Raw genomic sequence first — 21,436 nt, 5'->3', positions numbered from 1 at the left:
TGTGCCCCAGCTGGACTCGCACCTATTTCTCCCCTCCTCTTCCACCTACATTCCTTCCTTCGCTTCACATTTTGTAACTCTTCAATCCTTTTGTCTCACACCTTTTATCTTTTCATCTCCGGCCTTTGTCCAACCAACTGCCTATTGAAAATTCCCTCACCTGTATCTACCTGTCAGGCTTTGTCCTGCCCCTCCTCTCTTCAAACTTTCTTCCCCCCCCCCCCAAGGATGTGGCCCTTGTAGCTAAAGGGATCAGGGGGTATGGAGAGAAGGCAGGTACAGGCTACTGAGCTGGATGATCAGCCATGATCATATTGAATGGTGGTGCAGGCTCGAAGGGCCGAATGGCCTACTCCTGCACCTATTTTCTATGTTTCTATGTTTCTCCCACTTACAATCAGACTGAAGAAGGGTCTTGACCCAAAATGTTCCCTGTCTACGTTTTCTGGAGATGATGCCCTACCTGCTGAGTTAGTCCACCAATGTCTTTTTTTAAATAAATGTGTATGGAGTTTTTGATGCCAATTGATAAAGGTGTGACTGAAAAATGTGGTCACCGAGTTAAGGAAAACGTTGGATAAAGGATAGAAGACAATGGAACAATTTTTTTTTTCAGGGTTGATTGTGCGTTATTAATGATGCAACACAAGTTCAAACTCAGAAATGCAATTGAAAAAGGTTTCATGACCCCACAGATAATTGCATCCACCTAAACAAAGTGTTGAATGGTACCATTCACAAAGTATTTCAATTCCAACAATCTGCTCCAACTGATCTTAAAGTTTTAAAAAAGCTGGCAAGTTCAAAGGTCCAGATAATTATTTTTTAAGATTTTTCTTTTGCCGAAGGACAACTTAACAGTGAACATGGATCTTAATTTTAGAAAACCATAGCAATGAAGACTTAAACTGCAACATTTGTGCAGGGGGATTATGCGAATTTGAATCAGTCCTGCTGCATGCCTCAGTTGACTTCCAAGCACAGATATCTACTACTTTTACAGATGGCTTAACACAAGGGCATCCTGACCACCAAAATGCTTCATCTCTTGTACTGTAACAATCTAACTGAGCATTTTTTTAAACAAGCCATGAATTAGAATATTGAATTGAAACACATTTAATTGAATTCATACATTGTCTGTGCATCACAAGAGTGTTGATAAACAGCAAAATTCCAAAAAAGGAAAAGAACTTCGAACCTTGCTTAATTTCGATATTTTTCGTATTTTGAATGTACTAACACGGTCCTCTCTATTATGACTTGTACAAGGTGCCTTTATTTATCTTGTTGACATGAACAATGCAACATTATTATTCAGATCCATACACTGTTCTTTCAATGATATTTCACTGACTGAGGAAGACATATCTGTCTTTAGTTTAGTTTCAAGATACTGCGTGGAATTAGGCCATTTGGCCCGCAGAGTCCGTGCCGAACAGCGATTTCCGCACACTAACATTACCCTACACACATTAGGGATAATTTTTACATTTTATAGCAAGCCAATTAACCTACAAACCTAAGGTATTTATTTCACAAAATGCTGGAGTTTTGGGTCGAGACCCTTCTTCAGTGAAACGTCACCCATTCCTTCTCTCCTGAGATGCTGCCTGACCTGCTGAGTTACTCCAGCATTTTGTGAAATAAATACCTTCGATTTGTACCAGCATCTGCAGTTACTTTCTTACACAACCTGCAAACCTATATGTCTTTGGAGTGTGGGAGGAAACTGAAGATCTCGGAGAAAACCCACGCAGGTCACGGGGAGAACGTACAACCTTCAGTCAGTGAAATATCATTGAAAGAACAGGATTTCCATTGGTTGCTTTAACCGGAAACCTCATGGTCCTTGGCTCAGCAGTCATACACTTTCACAAAATAATTCTTAAATTAAAGGCCTCTCCAAGATCATCATTAATCCTGCAGTCCAATGGCCTCTTGGGAAAATGAAAAAAATCCTTGGCATTTAATGAAGAACAATGAGTTCTTTCCCCATCACAACCAACATTTATTCTGTTACCATTGCCATGCAGAAATGCTGTGGGACTTTGGTGAATGAAAACTGGCAGCTGCATTTCCGACCACTTGAAAAAATACACCAACTGCTATAAACAATTCCTTACCAAGAAAATAAAATGTTGCATTTATGCAGGACCTTTCACATCCCTTTGAACTTCCAATGCACTTTAAAACTGATAATGTGCTTCTTTTAAGGATATTCCATCCTTTAATCTGAGAACCAGCAGAGATTATTTCCCAAAGCTTTTTTTAATAAAACAATCATGTGGCAATATAGAGAAATTCTGTTTGACATTCATTCTATTATTATTTTTAATCTTGTCCTTTCTTTTCCCCACCACCAATAAACTATTCGCCATTTATGAAAGGACTTTAGTAATTCCTTTTTCAAAATAGTGTCACTAGAAAAACTTGTGAATCTTGAATCTTGGCCTGTTAACAACAATGGCACAAATTGGTCTCATGATGTACATGCTTTGCATTTGTTTTGTGATTTAACTAAATAGAGCAAATAATATGTTATATGTTATATAATATGTTATATTCTTGCAAGGCAATAAATGACCAAGAAATAATGAAAAATGTGAAAGAATTCTGTGCTGCTAATAAAAAAAACAAAATTTATTATTTCAGTAGATAAAATAGCCCAGTTATTCTGGACAATCATTTAGATTTTCTCTTATGAAAAAATATCACGTTTATTCCTTTCCAAGGTTAGCTCAAAATATGCTTCCAAGCAGTTAAGAATACACTTATATTATTAACTGAAAAATAAAAATTCTGCTGCAGCCAATTTAATCCAAATCAGTGGAATAGAGAAGACATGCAATGGACAGCCAAGATTGCGACAGCAACTAAGTACAAGAGGAAGTGATAATGGTCTGGTGACGCAAATTAATTCACAGATTATCTCAATGTTGGCAGGTTGCTTTGTTGCTTAAAGCAACGTGAAATGGAACTTGCCCAAACCAGTCAGTGACTCTGTTTTTCCATAGATGCTCCATACCTCCACTACTTTATGCAATGGTTAAAGAATATAAAATATAAACTTCAACTCTGGTGTACAGATTATCTAAAGGAGCAAGACGATTTGGGGAGAAACAAGCATTCCCAGAAAGGGTTGCTATGTTTGTGCTGCAGCCAGAGAACAGTTTCTTCTTTGGACTATTAGAGCTAGTTTCTCTCAAAATGTTATTTGGAAGCCTGATGAATACAACCCGATGACTAACTAGTTGGCTATGAGAAAACCCTTTCTACAGCAGAGCGAAAACTTGATTTTAAGGACTTGGCTCTTTACTGAGTACAAGGAAGGAACTGTTAAAAGTTATTGAAAGAGAAAAAAAACATTATTCCAGCCAACAGGCTGACTTTGAATGTGGTACTGAGAAAACAATTTTCAATTCTATTACAATGCGCCCCTGGCCAGCCTCCTACCTTATATTCTCCCCAAACTCAAGTTCATACAAAACTTTCTTGCTGAAAACTTTCTTGCCTAGTTCAGGCATCTGGACTAAAAGTGGAGAGGGGCGATAGACAGCATAAAGAGATGAAATGGAGGTCTGGGGGAAGAAGTGCCCCACTCCCCACCCACCTCTTTAAACTTGCCATCACTCTTTGCCTAGATGAAAAGTCTTGACCCAAACCTGACCATCCATTCCTCTCCACAGATTGAATTGAATTTAATTGAATTGAATAAATGTTATAAGCCAAGTATGAATACATACAAGGAATTTGCCTTGGTGCTTTGCTCGCAAGTAACAACACGAAAGTAAAACAATTAAGAATGAAACATTATAATTTAAACATGTGAAGAATGAAATAAAATACCAGAGCAAAAAGAGGCTACAGACTTTTGGCTGTAGAGTAGAGTTACTGCTCGTGGAAAAAAGCTATTTTTATGTCTGGCTGTGGCAGCTTTGAGAGTCTGGAGTCGCCTTCCGGTGGGAAGTGCTTCAAAGAGTTTGTGGCAAGGGTGAGAGGGGTCAGAGAGGGGCCAAACCAGACCATGATGGAGAAGGTGAGGACAGACTCCGTGATGGCAGTATAAAACTGGACCATCATTGCCTGTGGCAGATTATGTTTTCTTAGCTGCCACAGGAAGTACATCCTCTGTTGGGCCTTTTTGACTGTGGAGTCGATGGTGGCCTCCCATTTAAGGTTCCTGGAGATGATGGTTCCAAGGAACTTAAATTACGTCACAGATGTGACTGTGGTGTTGTTGATGTGAGTGGGGGGAGGGGAGGGGGCTCTCTCCCAAAGTCTACAATCAATTCCACTGTCTTGAGAGCATTGAGCTCCAGGTTGGTGAGATGGCACCAGGACGCCAGCTGTATCACTTCCCGTCTGTAGGCAGATTCCTCCCCATCCTGGATCAGTCCAATAAGGGTTGTGTCATCCGCAAACTTGGGGAGCTTGACAGAGGAGTCTGTGGAGGTGCAGTTGTTGGTGCAGAGAGAGTAAAGGAGAGGGGAGAGTACGCAGCCTTGTGGTGCTCCTATGCTGAGGGTCTGCGGGTCCGAGAAGTGCTTTCCCAGCCTCACATGCTGTTTCCTATCTGTTATAGGAATAGCGCGCTCTGTGGCGCAGTACCGAGGATATAATACCCATGAGGCAGTAGCCAAGAGGAATCCTGAATTAAAATGGCTGAACCCAAGGCTCGAGTGTAAAGCCTCTGTTAATTAGTTGTGTAGCTGTAATTGGAGCAGTTTACAGAAAGGAAACACAATAACAAAACATGGTGTCAGATCGGGGCCTGTTTCAGGATTCGTCGAGAGTTGATTGGGTGCACGGCGACAGCGGGCGACGTTTGTGAGTAAGTACTACCGAGAGACGATTGTGCGGCCAACATTGTTTCCATCGATAGAGGGGCGGATTTATCAGGAAAATGGAGCAGCTGAAGCCCCCTAGGCAAATGAATTTTGAGGCAAGGGACCTGCCAATGGAGTGGAGACAACGGAGGGAGGAGTTTGAGCTCTATGTTGATTTGAGCATGGAAGAGAAGGATGACAAGACAATGAGGAAACTGCTCATGTACCTAGTTGAACCGCAAGGGAGAGAGCTCTACCAAACGCTAGAGACACGGACGCCGGAGGGCAACGTACAAGAAGTTACGCTAGAGCTGACCCTCGATGCTTTCGAACAAAATTGTCAACCCGTGAGGAACGAGGCCATCGACAGGTATAGATTCTTTATGAGGAGCCAAGAGAGAGGGGAGACTTTTGATTCGTTTTAATAGAACTGAAGCTCTTGGCAGCTCATTGCGATTTCAGAGAGTTGAAGGATTCACTGATACACGATAGAATAATATGCGGCATAAGGGATGACATGCTGCGGGAAAAACTTCTCCGAGAAACCTCACTTGACTTAGAAAAGTGTGTGAAGGCATGCCAGGCTTCGGTGCTGGCCAAGGCCAGAGTTGATGTCCTGTTAGGGGACCAGCGACAAGATGTCTGTGCAGTGAGACATGAGGGGAAAAGATACCAGCCAACCTTACAGTGCAAATACTGCGGATACAAACATGAGAGAAAGAGGGAGAAATGTCCAGCATATGGCAGGGAGTGGTTCAAATGCCATCAGAAAGATCATTTCGCCTCACAACGCACAGAAAAGCAGGGGCAACAGAAGAAAAGAAAGGGAAAAAACCTGTGCATGCAGTGGTGGAATGGAGAGTTCCAGTGATGAATATGATGACAGTCAAGAGGATGATGAAATTCACACAATGGAACTGCAACCAGAAGCAGTAAAAGCAGAAAGTGTGCACAAGGTTGAGGAGACTCAATTCCCAAAGAAAATCTTTGCGACCATGATGCTGAAAGGGAAGGAAGTAAAATTCCAGGTGGACAGTGGAGCCACATGTAACATCATTCCCAAGATGTATGCAAAGGATGTGGATGAATCCAAGCAAGTATTGTCCATGTACAACAATACGACAGTGGTGCCTCTTGGGAAAAGCAAGGTGAGACTGGTGAACCCAAAGAATGGAAGGAAATACAAAGTAGAGTTTGTAGTCCTGGAGGAAGACTGCATTCCAATCCTGGGAAGCAGGGCAGCCCAGCAGATGGGGCTCATCTCAGTGTGTAAAGAGAACATAATGACAAAGAATGGCAGTGAAATCCCTCTGAGCAAGGAAAGATTGATAGCGGAGTATGCCACCAGTGATCCATCCACCACGAAGAGTCCCTGTAGCCTTACGGAGTAAGCTGAAAGAGGAGATAGGCAGACTGACAGAAGCGGAAATAATTGCCCCAGTAGAGACCCACACACCATGGTTATCCAGCCTTGTGTGTGTAGAAAAGCCCAATGGGAAGTTGAGAGTGTGTTTAGACCCGAGGGATCTGAACAAGGGGCTTAAAAGAAGTCATTACCCAATGACGACGATCGAAGATGTCCTCACCGACCTGAATGATGCCAAGGTCTTTAGCACATTTGATGCCAAGAATATGTAGGCTGAGCAGCTCCATTCAAGGAGATGAAAAATACTTAAACATGAAGGACTCAAAGGTTAGCTTGAAAAATTATCTGCTCCAGAGAGCACATTCATACATCACATAACATATACACTATGATTCTGTTCCCCCCACTTAACCATATTCACAACAAAAAAGAGAAAATATACATTCTGGATTTTAAAAGGAATATTCTTTTGCATCCAAGGGATAATCGAAACAAAAGGCCAGCATTCTACATTGGTGCAGGCACATTTCCCAATACCATCTATTGGGCTAGAGCAGATACATGCATTCAGGATACATGGAGGAACAGCACCTTATATTTTGCTTGGGCAGTTTACACCCCAGCGGTATGAATATTGACTTCTCCCACTTCAGGTAGTCCCTGCTTCATCCCTCTCTATCCCCTCCCCCTTCCCAGTTCTCCTACTAGTCTTCCTATCTCAGACTACATTCTATCTTTGTCCCACCCCCTCCCCTGACATCAGTCTGAAGAAGGGTCTCGACCCAAAACATCACCCATTCCTTCTCTCTTGAGATGCTGCCTGACCTGCTGAGTTACTCCAGCATTTTGTGTTTACATTCAGGATACATATTCAGTCCTGCAGCCACCCTCCATTCTCACTAATAGAAGGCAGGAAGGGCTGTGGTGGACATGATCAACATGCTGCAATATCTAGGAGATGGAGGACAAGGTGGTATGCTGGAGAGATTCATTCATTATACAGGATGTACACCAGAATCGGAAGATTATTCCAAACTGGCCAATGCGATATGTTTTTATTTTCACAAGGAACTCTTGCCATTCTAATCTTGTAGTCTATTTCCTTGGAAGATTGAGATGATTTGGTATGTCACCGAATGTTCCCGCAGGTGTATGATAGAGAACATTTTGACTGGGTGCATCGCGGGCTGGTTAAGTAACAAATGAAGTTGTGGAAAGTGGTAGACATTGCCCAAGTTCATCATGGGCATTGAAATTTTGAGGTAACCATACATAGAGGCTACTGATTTGTATGGAAAATTTATGCTTTTGAAAAGCACTAATTTTGTCTCCGATTTTGTATTCCACTGCAGATATACCAAGCCCAACAGCTTTAACATTTGCACAGAGATCTTTTTCCAGAATTAGCATTTTAGGCCAGCACAATGGGGCATCAGTAGAGTTACAGCCTTACAGTAACCTGCCTTACAGGTTTGATACTGACCATGGGTGCTGTTTGTATGTTCTCCCTGTGACCTCGTGGGTTTTCTCTGGGTGATCAGGTTTCCTCTCAAAGATGTAGGTTAATTGGCTTTTGTAAATTGCCCCTAGATTACAAAACTGGGATAACATCGAACTCGTGTACAGGTGATCATTGGTTGGTTCAGACTCGATGGGCCGAAGAGCCTGTTTCCACACTGTATCTCTTCACTAAACTTAACTTTGTACAATATCAACTTTAACGTTCAGTGAAATATTTAGCGTGCAAGATCATTTAGGCTTACTACGGGCCCTGCTTCAGACAATCATGAGAGGAAGTAAGAAATAAAATCTTGAATACATCTGTTTTAATTTAGTTTTGAGATACAGCAAGGAAACAGGCCCTTCGGCCCACTAAGTCCCCGCCGACCAGTGCTTCCCCAACACTAGCACACTGTCCGACACACTCGGGACAATTTACAATTTTTTACCTACGCGAATTAACCTAAAAACCCGGATGTCTCTGGAATGAAGGAGGAAACCAGAGCACCCAGGGAAAACCCACACAGTCTTGAGGAGAACGTACAAACTCCATACAGGCAGGATCTGTAGTCAGGATCAAACCCAGGGTTCTGGCACTGTAAGGCAGCAACTCTACCACTGTGCCACCAATTAGATACCAAAAGGAACCCATCATACTCATGAACAAACAGTACACCTGCGCATGCATCACGTAATGAGTTGATTACACAAAAACACAAAATTAGTTGTTCCTTTCACATTTTGCAATTATTGTTTTACGTGACATAAATTCCCCCAGAGGCAAACTTCATTCTGAATTTCAAATGTTTGGGTTCCATTACCTGTTGGGGTGGGGTGGGTGAGGGGGGGAACAGCCTGTATTTGATTCTTACCTGATAGGACCATAAATGGGCTTTAAAACCAAGCTTGCTAAATGTCTCCAAAAAGGTATAAACTTAAATGTGTTCCAAGTTGCGGCTGGAGAGTATTTACCTCTCATTATGTTTATGTTAAAATAAGCCACGTCTACCAGAGTGCTAACAAAAAACACCCTAGTTCCATTCATCACCAAACTATAGCTCAGGGTTTGAAACATTTTAATTTACCCAGTTTACAAAAGTTACCAACCTTATTCATTTCTGGTATCACCGGGTTTGCTTAGAGTAATTTTGACTACAATATTTCAGATGTAAACATAAAATCTCCATAATTCCAGCTTATATAAATAAGGCTTTAAGTCACCTCGAGAGATACTCTCAGACAAGATACATTTCTGTAGTGTTAACACCATACTCCATTATTACTTTACATCACATAAAGAATATCTTAAAAGACGTGTTATTTCAAATCAAAGGTATTTATTTCACAAAATGCTGGAGTAACTCAGCAGGTCAGGCAGCATCTCAGGAGAGAAGGAATGGGTGACGTTTCAGGTCAAGACCTTTCTTCAGACTGATGTCAGGGGGGCGGAACAAAGGAAGGGTATATCATATCATATCATATCATATATCATATCATATATATACAGCCGGAAACAGGCCCTTTCGGCCCACCAAGTCCGTGCCGCCCAGCGATCCCCGTACATTAACACTATCCTACACCCACTAGGGACAATTTTTTACATTTACCCAGCCAATTAACCTACATACCTGTACGTCTTTGGAGTGTGGGAGGAAACCGAAGATCTCGGAGAAAACCCACGCAGGTCACGGGGAGAACGTACAAACTCCTTACAGTGCAGCACCCGTAGTCAGGATCGAACCTGAGTCTCCGGCGCTGCATTCGCTGTAAAGCAGCAACTCTACCGCTGCGCTACCGTGCCGCCATATAGGTGGAGACAGGAAGATAGAGGGAGAACTGGGAAGGGGGAGGGGAAGAGAGGGACATAGGAACTATCTAAAGTTGGAGAAGTCACTGTTCATACCACTGGGCTGCAAGCTGCCCAAGCGAAATATGAGGTGCTGTTCCTCCAATTTCCGGTGGGCCTTGTTCCCTACAGATTGACAACTGCAATAACAGCAGTATTTGCTCCCTACACTTAAACTTTGAATTTAATTTCATACTGGTAAACATTCAGTAAAATAACCCGTTTTTTACACCTTGGCTGCCAACCAACAGTCAAAATTTGTTTATGACCAGCAAGGCCTCTAAAAATCAAAACCCAAATTCATAATAAATAAGTGTAGTTGCTCTTGAGCTGCTTGAAACCTCTTTACCTTACACCTTTCAACTGGAAGCCACCTTTCTATTCCCAGCTCGACTGGAGGTCCAAAATGAAACAACCCTTCTGTGCTATTTTTTCCATATTGTGATAGATCTCACAAAACCCAGCCCACAAGGCGGGGTATCACATGTTAACAAATGGGTAGATCAGGGTCACCATGCACTAACACCCCAGATGCCACTAGTTGTTGCTTTATCAGTTCAAACAAATATTAGCATTTATCAGGCCAAAGCTTGCTTGCTTTTCCTGAAAAAAGTTTAAAAAGGCATTTTCTTACCAACTTTCAATTACTATTATTAACAGATAATGGTCACATTTTAAACATGGGATTATATCTTTAACTCCAGCAAAGTGAAACAGATGTAAATAATTTAGAAAAAGATTATTTAGCTTTTGGAAATATTTTTATGACTGCTACCTAGAGACACAAGCCTTGGCTGAACTTTTGAAACACAGTTATTTCTGATGGAGGACTATTATGAATTTATAATGCCTTATCCGTTCTGATTAAATCACTGACCTGAAACATTAACAGTTTCTCTCCATGGGTACCGCCTGACCACTCAGTTTTCTCCACGATTTTATCATTTTATATGCATTTTAACTGTTGATATTTCCCTAATTCTAGACATTCTAAGACATTCTAGCCTTCGAGGGAGTACAGAGAAGGTTCACCAGATTGATCCCTGGGATGGCAGGACTTTCATATGAAGACAGGATAGACGAGGCTTATACTCGCTGGAATTTAGAAGACTGAGGGGGGATCTTATTGAAACATATAAAATTCTTAAGGGGTTGGAGAGGCTAGATGCGGGAAGATTGTTCCCGATGTTGGGGAAGTCCAGAACCAGGGGTCACAGCTTAAGGATAAGGGGGAAGTGTTTTAGGACCGAGATGAGAAAACATTTCTTCACACAGAGAGTGGTGAGTCTGTGGAATTCTCTGCCACAGAAGGTAGTTGAGGCCAGTTCATTGGCTATATTTAAGAGGGAGTTAGATGTGGCCCTTGTGGCTAAAGGGATCAGGGGTTATGGAGAGAAGGCAGGTACAGGTTACTGAGCTGGATGATCAGCCATGATCATATTGAATGGCGGTGCAGGCTCGAAGGGCCGAATGGCCTACTCCTGCACCTATTTTCTATGTTTCTATGTTTCTAATTGGCATTCAACACAGCTTGAACTCTGGCTTTTTAAATCCAAATTAACTATTGCGTTTCCTTAAATGTGATAAACTGCAACCAATCTGCTGCTGCCTTCAGTAATCTGAAGTCTCCGCCAAGATCCCTCTGCATCCTTCAATACCACCCCACCCCCCCCCCCCCCCCCCCAACAATTTCCTATCATTCATTTGTTCTAATTCTATCCTTCTTAGTTCTCCCACAATGCATTATCTCATATTTATCAGGATTCAATTCCATTTGACATTTCTCCAACTTGCCAATATCATTATGTAGGCAAAGGCTTTCCTCATGATCATCAGTTTTCATGTGATTATAGAAACTTACTAAACTTACCTTCAACATTAACATTCAGATCACAAGTGTATACACAGTAAAACCCCCATAATCCACTGTCCTATTGGTTGCAAATCAGGATGATTCAGTTTAAGTTTCCCACAATAAGTTCAAACTGATCAACGCCCTACTCTCAATTCCTCTGTCTCCGCCATATCTGCTCCCAAGAGGAGGCTTTCCATTCTAGGACATCCAAGATGTCCTCTATATTTCGTAAATGTGGTTCCCCCCATCTGACAAAGGTGCATCTGTCCGCCATGTCGCCTCTGCATCCCGGAGTTCTTTCACTCCCCCTCCCCCCTCACGGAACAAGGATAGTTCCCCAGGTCCTCACATTTCACTCCAACAGCCGTTTCTGTCACCTCCAGCGTGATTCCGCCACCAGTCACAACTTCCCACCTCCACCCCTTGCTGCCTTCTGTAGTGACCATTCCCTCTGCAACTCCTTTGTTCACTCATCCCAGGCTACTCGTGACCCAGGTACTTCCCACTGCAACCACAGATGTTGTAAGATCTGTCCCCTGCACGCCTCAATCCAGGGACCCCAACAGTCCTTCCAGGTGAGACAGAGGTTCACGTACACCTCTTCTAATCTGATCTTCTGCATCTGGTGTTCCCAATGTGGCCTCCTGCACATCAGTGAGACCAAGTGTAAAGTACTTGAGCTCGGTCTGCTAATCATTTTCACTCCCCTTCTCATTCCCGCACGTACTGCCCCTCCCCTCTTCTCTCCCTCCCCTGGACTCCCTCCAATCTCTCCCCTTCCTCCCAAAATCAGAAATGTATGCATCTATTTACTATATTATATCAGGAACTCATTGGGAAATATTCTCAAATTGGAACTAAATGTCAGCTTGCCACCAAGTTTGAGATTTTTAAAATAAATTTCAAAATATGCTTTATTCGAGAAATAAATATATACAAAACATGTTCCTTCTAAAACTCCATCCAACATTCTCGGAGGCTATACATACATTCAATACACCAATTGCACAAAATTACCCCCCACCCTTGCCACTCATGTGACCCACTGGCATGGAATCCCTTCCCTTATTTTGAGGGGCGTCTCCACCACACCCTGCCCCCCATTTCCAGCAGCAGAAGGACCCTAGACTGTGGTCCTCCCCCACAGAGCCTTGGCTGCACCAAGCTTCAGTGCGTCCCTCAGCACGTACTCCTGCAGTCTGTAGCGGGCCAGTCGGCAACATTCCCCGACGGACAGCTCGCTCCGCTGGGAGGTCAACAAAGCTCAGGCAGACCAAAGAGCGTCTTTCACCGAGTTGATGACCTTCCAGCAGCACTCGATGTCAGTCTCTGAATGCGTCCCTGGGAACAGTTCGTAAATCAGAGTCCTCTGTAACGGAGCAGTTCGGAATAAATCGTGACAGGGACCCTTGCAAACCTCTCTTTGCAAATCCACACTCTGCGAAGAGGTGGGCAACCGTCTCCTCTCCATAGCAGCCGTCCCAAGGGCAGCGTGCGCTTGTAGTGAGGTCCAACAGTGCAGGAAGGATCTGACTGGGAGGGCTCCCCTCACCGCCAGCTAAGCCAGGTCTTGGTGCTTGTTGGTGAGTTCTGGTGATGAGGCATTTCGGCAGACAAGCTGGGCAGTCTGCTCTGGGAACCACGCCACAGGATCCATGGAGTCATTTCCCTGCAGTACCTGCTGGATGTTCCATGCTGACCACTGCCCGATGGACTTGTGGTCAAAGGTGTTGGTCCGGAAGAACATTTCCATGAACGACAGATGGTGCGGCAATGTCCAGCTGACTGGCACATTGGGGGCATCTGCGCCAGGCCCATCCTTCGCAACACCGGGCACAGGTAGAACCTCAGCAGGTAGTGACACTTGGTGCCCACGTGCCTTGGCTCTACGCTCCACCTGATGCAGCCACACACAAAGGTGGCCCTCAGGATGGGGCGACATTGGGCACGCATTTACCCCCGTTGTCTGCCGATTTGTGCATTGTGGCCCATCGCACCCGGTCCATCCTCAACCCATGAACTGGAAGACAGCCCTGGTGATCCCTGTGGCGTAGGAGGGGGGGGGGGGGGGACAGGCCACACTTGCGCCAAGTACAGCAGCCCTGAGAGACCTCACACCTGATGACCAGATTTTTTCCTGTTATAGAGAGGGAGCGCTGCTTCCACAGCTCCAGTTTCTTCCCCACCTTGGTTATCCGCTCCAGCCAATTTTTGTTACATGCCTCAGCCGTGGCCGACTCAAACTGTTCGCAGACGCGGACCGACCCTGGATCCGAGCAGAAGACGGCGACATCATCCATGTACAGGGAGATTTTAACCCGAGTGCCCCCACTGCCTGGCAATGTCACTCCTCTTATACTTGCATCCTTCCTGGTGGACTCAGCAAAGGGCTCAATACAACAGACGATCAAGACAGGGGAGAGAAGGCAACCCTGCCTGACTCCAGACCGGACAGGGAAGCTGTCTGATTCCCACCCATTGATTTGGACTGCACTACAGATATTGGTGTAGAGCAGTTGGATCCAATTCCTGATTCCCTCTCCAATGCCCATTTTGGAGAGAACGTCACTCGTGTACGTGTGCGATATCCTGTCGAAGGCCTTCTACTGGTCCAAGCAGACCAGGCAGACATCCACCCGTCTGTCCTGCACATAGGCAATGGTATCTCTCAGCAGCGCCAAGCTGTCTGAGAATTTCCTGCCAGATACAGCACAGGTTTGGTCGGGTGGATCACCTGTCCTAGAGCAGACTTGACCCGGTTGACGATGGCCTTAGGCAGGATCTTGTAATCTACATTCAATAATGTGATGGGTCTCCAATTCCTTGTATCATTACTTATGCAAATGTGGGGATCCCAAAAAACATGCTGGCCAGGATCTCCAGCATTCCAACACAGGATCACAGGCACTCCACTGTTGGACTTCTCACAGGAATTAAAGACAGCTGATTTGCTGCAGAATCTATTCATTTCAATGGAAAGAAACATTCAGTGGAAACATTCAATGGAAAAAAAGAGGCTCTCAGAGCCTCACACCTGGAACAGCAGATACAATAGATGAGGTTGGAAGAGGTGGAAATGAACCTCACCTGAAAGGATTGTCGGGGGTCCTTGGACGGAGTCGAGGGAAGAGGTATAGGGACAGGTGTTGCTTCTCCTGCGATTGCAAAGTACCTGGGGAGGGGGTTGTTTGGGTGGGAACGGATGAGTTAACCAGGGAGTTGTGGATGGAACGGTCTCTGTGGAAAGCGGAAAGAGGTGGAGATAGGAAGATGTGGCTCGTGGTGGGATCTCATTGGAGGCTGCAAAAACGTCAGAGGATTATGTGCTGTGTGCAACGTCTGTTAGGGTGTAAGGTGAGGACTCGGGGGACTCTGTCGCTGTTGCGACTGGGGGTAAGGGGAGCAAGAGCAGAGCTGCAGGATACCGAGGAGATTCAAGTCTTTGATTGCTGTGGAAAAACATGGCACTAATTTACTGCACTCTACACCAAGCATTCTTTGTGTTGCCCAGCGTTCTTACATTCTTTTTCATTGCCTCTAACACTTGCCATGCAAATGTACAAACAGCAAGATAAAAGGTTAATTTAAATGTTGTGGTTAACAAAACTATACGAGTAATAAGAGTAAGTTTAAGTAATAGTGCTAATGACAAATATTAAAACTGTGCAGGAAAGCAAGCAAGAGGAAAGAAACAGAGAAGACACAGTAGAGTGAATAAAGTTCAGAGGAGGGAATAGGAAGGCAGACCGAAAAAAATGTCTTGAGGACAGAACTGCAGTACCGTTAACCAATGTACAATCAAGAAACTTACCAGGCAACATTAACAGTACATTTTTGTGTTAATTCATACTTGAAAATATGACTGGTGTAATCAGCTTGAAAAGTAGTTTTCAGGCTTACATTTTAAAGTCCATGAAAATAGACACAAGTTAGCTTTCATCCTCAAGAGTATTTCAGTAAATGGTTTTGAAATGCAGACATCGTTTTGTAGACAAACACAACAACCAATCTGGACAGAGTGGCATGTGCTCAAGAAATAAATGTCAACGACAAGACTGGGAAAACTCTTCTGCTTTTCTCCAAATAGTGCCAAGAGATTTTTTTCATCCACTTAAATGGACAAAGCCAAGGTCTAACACCTCACCCAAAAATGGTTCCTCCAACAACGCAGAACAGGTAAAATATCACACCAAAATTGCAGAGGTCCATGGAAAGGCAGACTTGCTGACCCATGACTTGCTGACTCAAGGATGAGGGTACAGAGCCAAGCTGATACTGTAAAGGAAGAGGAGGTTGGCTTATCGTTCATATCCACTGAACAGAGTCAGTATTTAACCTCATGCAAAGCAGAGTACCTCCAACAACACAGAACCCTTTTCAATGTCGGATTGAAACAGCAATCCAGATCATGTGACCGAGTCCCTGCAGTAGGCATGAACCCATGATCTACTAAATCAAATATGCAGATACAACCACCAAACAAAGCTGACACCATAAGTGAAGATGAGGCAGGTTAAGAAGCTTTAAATATGGATCATGAAATGAGGAAGTGATAAGATCCAGCTATGCTCTTAAAGGGGCAAGCATTCGTGAAGTTCATACCAAAATTAATTTGTTAATTTTTAAAACAAAAGACCAAGTCACATGCAAAAGAAAATCAAATATTAAAAAAGTCAAAATTATTAAATCATCATTATGATCTGAAATTCAGTATTGAAGAATGCTATTTGTATTTGAGGATCTTGAAGATAAAATTCAAAAGAAACTATCCTTTTCTAAAATATAACATTATTTCTGTCATGCTTGAGCGAAGTAATAAAGATTAATTGCATTCACTCAATCCAATTTTTGACCTGCTTTTTTGACCTGTTTCTACCCAGTAGCCCAGATGCAAGCTAACATGCATTGAGAAATAAAAACTAGAGGAAAAACGGATTTGTTAAATGGAAATAAATACACATTAGATCCACAGAGAAAAAACTGGGCATCCAAAACCTACTAACCACAGGCAAAAAACATGGCATGTATCATTTTCAAAAAAACTTTCAAATGAGAAATAACTTGTTTGGTTAAATATTTGTTCAAGACAAAGAACAGCAAACATTTTTTTTTGTGAGAGGCAACAAAATAAAAAGGTTATTGTGACCTAGGGAGTTTGTTGGCCCTGTTGTGAAACTGCAAGGTCTGAATGGAGTAGCGTCACAGACAAAACAAACTACAAAGACTGATAAGCTTACCTATTTTCTCTGTTGCAATCTTACAATGGTTAACATTATTTAGGAGGAGGAATGCAATGGATGAGATTATTGTCATGTTAGGTTGGCCTCTATCAAATTTACTTTCAAGTTTCATGTCTACAAAAAGTGTAAAATATTACTCAAAAATGAATAGAAAATTATTTTCTATTAAATTGTGTAATGGATACACAAAATCAAAAAACATTAGTGCACTTTCACCAAGCACATAATAATGAATAAAACGTAATTCAAGGAAAATGTTATATTTCTCAGTCCTCATACTTTTGGGTATATTTTTCAAATTGTGAATGCAAAATAACAATAGAAGATAATGGAAACACAGCGGGTCAGACAAAGAGGGAGGCTGGAGAAGAAGCAATCCAAAACAGTGCTGACTAGGATAACTGTCCAGACCAGGGTTCCAGGCGGGGAGAGAGAACTGCCTGCCCCAGAGCTGTGGGAAATGTATGTGATCACTGATCAGAGGGCTGCAACTGCGAATGTGAACCCTGGCACCCCCACCTCCCCTCACACCATTCCAGATGGAAAAGTGATTGCCCATCTCACATCTCCACTCAGGAGAGCAACCGCCTGACCCAGCGCTCCAACTTGAAGTATCAATGGGTTAAACCAAATTGATGTTTTTTTTGATGAGGTAAGAGAAAGAGGTGATGAGGTAAATCTGGTGAATGTGGTGTATATGAACTTTGAAAATGCAATTAAATAGCTGTCACATAAATAGTTTTGTCATCAAGATGGAATCAGTGAATAAAATAGGGCAATCAAATGCAAAGTTGACTTAGCATGAAAAATTTACGAAGTGACAGGAACAGTACTTAAACAGTTGGTTTTCAGAGTAGAATTTATTATATGGCGGAGCTCTCTTGGGATCTGTAAAACTGCATTTACAACATGTATTAATGATTTGGACATGAGTGTGCAAAGTGTAACTTCCAAATCTTCCAACAATATAAAATTGGAGGCGGGGTGCAGTAAATTATGAGATGGATGTAAATTGTTTGCTTGGAGCGGATGGAAAGGTGGCAAGTGAAATTTAACACCAAAGGCACCGTGTGTTACAATTTCAGTAGGAAAAGAAAGGAGAAACAAGATAAACAAGGCTCCGTCTGTACTGAGTTTGTACGTTCTCCCCGAGACCTGCGTGGGTTTTCTCCGAGATCTTCGGTTTCCTCCCACACTCCAAAGACGTACAGGTATGTAGGTTAATTGACTGGGTAAATGTAAAAATTGTCCCTACTGTGTGTAAGATCGTGTTAATGTGCAGGGATCGCTGGGCGGCGCTGCCTCGGTGGGCCGAAGGGCCTGTTTCCGCGCTGTATCTCTAAATCTAAAAAAAAATCTAAATCTAAATTCTTAAGAATCGAGAGATAAAAAATTGAGAGATGATTGAGAGATGAAAGTGGTAGAACACATTGAGAAAGCAGTTACCAGACCAGATAGGTCATGCTAAGTAGACAGAAGAGCAAGGAAGTTCTGTTAAATTTTTAGAAAGCAATGAATTTGGCCACAATCATAACTCCAATAATCTCAAGCATGTCAAGACTGCGATTATGTGTCAATGGATTATCTGGGCTTCTAGATGCTGTTATTTTTTTAAATTGATACCACTACACACATTTAATATAACATTTTTAAGATGGAGGGAGTACAGGAACAGAGACTTCAGCGAGTAGAAATGGAGATTGCAATCATCACCTGGAGAGCCAGGTGCCAAACCATGAGGCTATTTCAGCCTGAAGAAGCATCCCAAACCGAAACATCACCTATCCATTCCCTCCATGGATGCTGCCAGACCCGTCGAGTTACTCTGACATTTAGTGTTTTGCTCAGGATATTTTAATAGTTGGATTAGAGATTTACTGTTGTGTGTGCAGTTCTAAGCACAACACTTTAGGAAAGATGTGAAAACCTTGGAATACCGAAGAAATATTCTTTAAAGATTAAAGGGATGAAGGAGTTTAGTTCTGAGATAGAGATCCATAGCAAATTGAGATTTTCCTCCTCAGGATACTGGTAGAGGAATCTGACAGATACTTAAAATATAAAAATATACAGAAAGAGAGAAAATAGCCAACGGTGCAAGACTCAAGACATAATTAAATAGAATAAAGACAAAATGGCAAATGTGGCATGACGCAAAGCTTTGTTTAAACAAAATTTCTGCAGGGCTTGGAATGCACCACCCTTAGAAATAATAAAAGCAAATTCTAATATTGTGCTCAAAGTAAGTTCTGGATAAGTACTCAAAATGAAAACTCCTTTAGGACTTTGAGATGATTGCTGAGAGGTGGAACAATCTGAATACGCCTTTTCATTGAGCTAGCATGAACTTGATGGGCTGCATGACTCCATGCAGTAACGATGTGCGCATTTTGCTCTTTGGCATCCTTGTAATTAGCTTGGCTACTTCAGTAATCTTCCCAGATAAAACAGCCCAAGTCGGCAATCTGCGACTTTCTATATACATATGATTTCAGACATTATGTTTCGACACCACATAAAGGAAAAGTCAATTTCAAAATTTTGCTGGAAAATTGTAAACTGCATTTGGTTCAAATTTAACCTGTAGTTTACAAAGATAGTTGGTGACAATCTCAAGATTAAGACTGTCTGAACTGGGTCATTTTCTGCAGAATTGCTTTATTTTCCAAAACTTTCCATGCCATTCTTCTTTTAATGATGCTCCTTAACTATGTAAATATGGTAGAAGAAAAAGCAATACAATACTGCTTTGATATCTCCAGGCATCATCGTCACAACTCGTCAGTGGAAACAAAAGACTGCTGAAAGCCCTATTTTCATGACTATTATTCTCTCCACCTTTTGACACCAAGCCCTTGTACTATGACCTGTGCATTTTACATAAAGACTATATTTTGGAACTAATCAGCCAAGTCAATAATTACATTCAGTGTTAAGTTAGTGAGATAGAGGGTTTTTCTTTTTGTGTGCAAATCTTGAAATATCGAATGGGAAATCAAAATGCAGCCCAAGTATTTTACCGTCCTCTCGACAGCAATTCATTTTTATCTCTACAAGGTTCAATGCAAAAGCTTTGGAGGGATGGTAAAGGTTTGTGATAATAATATGACTTTGTAGCCAAAGTTCCTGCAGTTAAGCCAAACTCAATTTGAAGAGTCAAAGCAGCTCAAAATACAGCAAGTTTCACATGGGAAGCAACAGCATCATACTATAATGGTCCCGTTAACCTATTCTGATCTAAACTTAATTAAGGTACAGGTTCTCGTTAAAGGAGCTGTCTTTTGTGCACAGCATTAAGAATTATGAACAAGTCCATGCATCCATGAAATTCGTGGAAGCATTTTCTTTTCAAATGAATACAAAGTGAAAAGAGAAAAACACATCTTTGAACTTTCTAACTAATCTTTAAAGCTTCAGAGGCATCCAATTTTAGAATGAAAATAACACAGTAATTCATCCCATCTAAATTTCCACTATCAAAGGGATTGTAATAATATTTAAGCTTTTTTTTTAAGTTCAAGGATATGGCATCATCCAGAGATGGGAACAAATTAAACATGAGTCCTTCAAATCTTTATCAACTAAGTTTGATGATAACACAGGCAAGACTTTTGAACAGACGTTTCACTCTCAGAAATATTTATCCAAGGAAAAGATAGTTGAATAGCAATCCTCACAATAACAACATGTTCCACTCAGAAGTAATTTAAGTATTTTTGAAAGACCGATACAATTGTAATGTTGGAAATTTCAACATAAAATTGTGACTGTCACAACTAACCTTTTTTCGAGCAATATGATGGCAATTTGGGAAATCTACTCAAACTTAAGGAAATTAATAAAAGCAAACATTTTTAGGCAGAGTTATATTTATATCAGGCAAAAAGTCATGTTTATTCTGTAGAGTGGTTCAGATATCAATTCTTCAAAGCCTTTTCATTTATGAGGTAGGTCAGCAGTGTGAATGAATATGCTCTGTTTGTCTCTGATTATAACCCCACCCAACACTTTAAAACAGTCACTCTTTACACCACTGAATCAGCAAGGCTGCTATGCGTATCATTCATTATATGCAGTCAATAACCCACCAAGTTCCTTCAATAGCACCTCCGAAACCCACACATTTATTAGAGAGGACAAAGGCAGTAGGAGCATGGGAACACTACCATCTGAAGGTTCCTCAACAGTTTATACATCGTTCAGTCAAAACCATGCACCGTCTATCTAACATGCCTGGGAGTACCGCCACACCAATTCATAAAGGTTAAGACTGAAGATGCTAACACCTTTGCAAGGACATCAGGGATGCCAAAAAATGCTGACATTCCCTGTTACACCCACTTGGAAATTTTCTGATCGGTAATTGTTGCATAAAATATTAAAGTTCCACTAGGCTACGGAGATTAATTGGACTAACGATAGACTGACAGAAAGGGTTGTGTCAATGCAAAGCGCAGTGCTACATTGTCAGAAGAACCTTCCTTTGAGTGAAACATTAAGCTAAACACAAGTCTGCCTCTTCCAATAAATCTTATAAATATAGTAGCATTTTTCAAAGAATGGAGAGTTCATCAGTTACTTTGGCTAGCATTTTCCTTGAAGCAATGTCAATTTACAATCTACCTATTCATCTCAGTTGTTTGTGGGAAGCCACAAGTAGAGAATTACTGCCACTTTCACCCAGATGATGCATGATTGCAGATTAGTAAGCAAAATGCATTGGAATGTTTTTACAGAACATTTGAAGTAACTTTCTGCAATTAAAATAATGGAGCAGGCAAGAATCTGGAATTAATGCCA

General features: G+C 42.0%; 1 protein-coding gene across 4 annotated transcripts in view; it reads right to left on the bottom strand.

The window, feature by feature from the left end:
- The window catches only part of greb1 (growth regulating estrogen receptor binding 1), a 167,968-nt gene that overhangs the window by 122,079 nt on the left and 24,453 nt on the right, over positions 1 to 21,436 (bottom strand). For 2 of the 4 annotated variants that reach the window (XM_078399270.1, XM_078399268.1), the window contains exon 1: positions 9,891 to 9,903. The exons of 1 other annotated variant lie outside the window; for it this stretch is intronic. The gene's annotated coding sequence lies outside the window, so the exon portion shown is untranslated. Of the gene's footprint in view, positions 1 to 9,890; positions 9,952 to 21,436 lie in introns of those variants that run through there. One more of the 4 variants, XM_078399265.1, reaches the window with a different exon arrangement.

Source organism: Rhinoraja longicauda, chromosome 5, assembly GCF_053455715.1.
Source record: "Rhinoraja longicauda isolate Sanriku21f chromosome 5, sRhiLon1.1, whole genome shotgun sequence".
NCBI classification, from domain to species: domain Eukaryota; kingdom Metazoa; phylum Chordata; class Chondrichthyes; order Rajiformes; family Arhynchobatidae; genus Rhinoraja; species Rhinoraja longicauda.
The sequence above is the reverse complement of the archived record's forward strand: the minus strand, read 5'-3'. Positions and strand labels throughout refer to the sequence as shown.